Source organism: Rutidosis leptorrhynchoides, chromosome 8 (assembly GCF_046630445.1).
Source record: "Rutidosis leptorrhynchoides isolate AG116_Rl617_1_P2 chromosome 8, CSIRO_AGI_Rlap_v1, whole genome shotgun sequence".
NCBI classification, from domain to species: Eukaryota; Viridiplantae; Streptophyta; class Magnoliopsida; order Asterales; family Asteraceae; genus Rutidosis; species Rutidosis leptorrhynchoides.
The window spans coordinates 164,584,211-164,586,034 of NC_092340.1; the positions used below are offsets into that span (position 1 = coordinate 164,584,211).

Below are 1,824 nucleotides of genomic sequence, written 5' to 3' on the forward strand. Positions count from 1 at the left end.
CCGATAATCCATCTTTTGAACCCGACTTCACAATTAAGAACCCGGAGCATATTCAAGGACAATTCCAAGATCCTGAACCACTAATTATTCCTCCTGAGCCACAAACCATTAAATCAGAATCCTCTAGTGATTCGTATTCAACAAATTCAATTATGGAAGTAACGGAACCTCTAAGTATGGAAGATCGAATGAGATCCACACGCACGGGCCAAGGTCACGCCATTATTAAGCCAGAAGTTAATGCGCCAGATTATGAAATCAAAGGACAAATTCTACACATGGTAACTAACCAATGCCAATTCAGTGGTGCACCGAATGAAGATCCTAACAAACACCTTCGTACGTTTAAAAGAATTTGTACACTATTCAAAATCCGAGAAGTGGAAGATGAGCAGATCTATCTCATGTTGTTTCCCTGGACTTTAAAGGGAGAAGCCAAAGATTGGTTAGAATCGTTACCTGAAGGGGCGATTGACACATGGGATGTTTTAGTTGAAAAATTTCTTAAACGATTCTTTCCGGCATCCAAAGCTGTGAGACTTCAAGGAGAAATTGTTACGTTCACGCAAAAGCCAAATGAAACATTATATGAGGCGTGGACAAGATTCGGAAGGATGTTGAGAGGATGTCCTCAACAAGGTTTAGACACTTACCAAATAGTACAAATATTCTACCAAGGTGTCAACGTTGCTACACGAAAAGACATCGACATAACAGCCGGTGGATCCATTATGAAGAAAACCGCAACTGAAGCTTACAAAATTATTGATAACACAGCCTCCCACTCGCATGAGTGTCACCAAGAAAAAGATATCTTTCGATCATCTAAAGCGGCTAGAGCCGATTCTAGCCATGACTTTGATTCCGTTTCCGCAAAAATAGATGCTTTCGAAAGACGAATGGAAAAGATGAATAAAGATATTCACGCAATACGAATCAGTTGTGAGCAATGCGGTGGACCACACTTATTGAAAGATTGTCACATTGAACCAACGATGGAACAACGAGAGAATGTTTCCTATATGAACCAAAGGCCTGGAAATAATTATCAAAATAATTATCAACCGCCAAAGCTAAACTTCAATCGAAATCAAAACATTCTTTACAATCCAAAAGGACCCGAAAATAACTGGTATAACCAACAAGGTCCGAATAACCAACCAACTCAAAACAACACTTTCAATCAACAAAGACCTGGTTTATATAAACCACAACAACAAACCGAAGAGAAAAAGTCAAATATGGAAGACGTGGTATTCAAGCTAGTTGAATCTCAAACACAATTTATTGAAACTCAAACCCAAACGAACGAGAGATTTGATCAGTCATTAAGAACTCAACAAGCTTCCATTTTGAATCTAGAAAAACACGTAGGTACTCTTGCTAGCATGATGAGTGAGAGGGAACAAGGAAAGCTACCGAGTAATACTGAAGTAAATCCTCGGAATGAGAATGTTAATATGGTTTCAACGAATTCTGAAAAACCAGCACCAGAAGATGGGAAGGTTTTAGATGAGAGTAACAATGAAGAAGTTACACCACCACCACCCGAGTATGTAAAGTCAGTGGTGGCACCATACAAACCACCCATCCCGTTTCCAAGAAAAGGAGTTGAGTATGAGCAAGTGATAGGTAATAAAGATTATGATACCTCTGGAAAGAAGAAGAAGAAAAAGAATAAGAAAGTACAAGAAACAAAAGCCGTAGAAGTAAACCCGGTGAATACAGTTCCACCAAAACCTCCACCTAGGGTAGGTGATCCGGGTGAATTTATTGTTCCTTGTCTACTTAGCGATTGTGTCATGTATGATGCACTAGCAGATT

The 1,824-nt window shown here is 39.3% G+C and overlaps 1 non-coding gene across 1 annotated transcript; it reads right to left on the reverse strand.

Annotated features, from left to right (window-relative positions):
- Window positions 1-536: 536 nt before the first annotated feature.
- Window positions 537-643, reverse strand: LOC139865083 (small nucleolar RNA R71). The gene has a single exon (XR_011764612.1). It is a non-coding gene; the product is annotated as a small nucleolar RNA R71 (small nucleolar RNA).
- Between the last annotated feature and the right edge of the window lie 1,181 nt (window positions 644-1,824).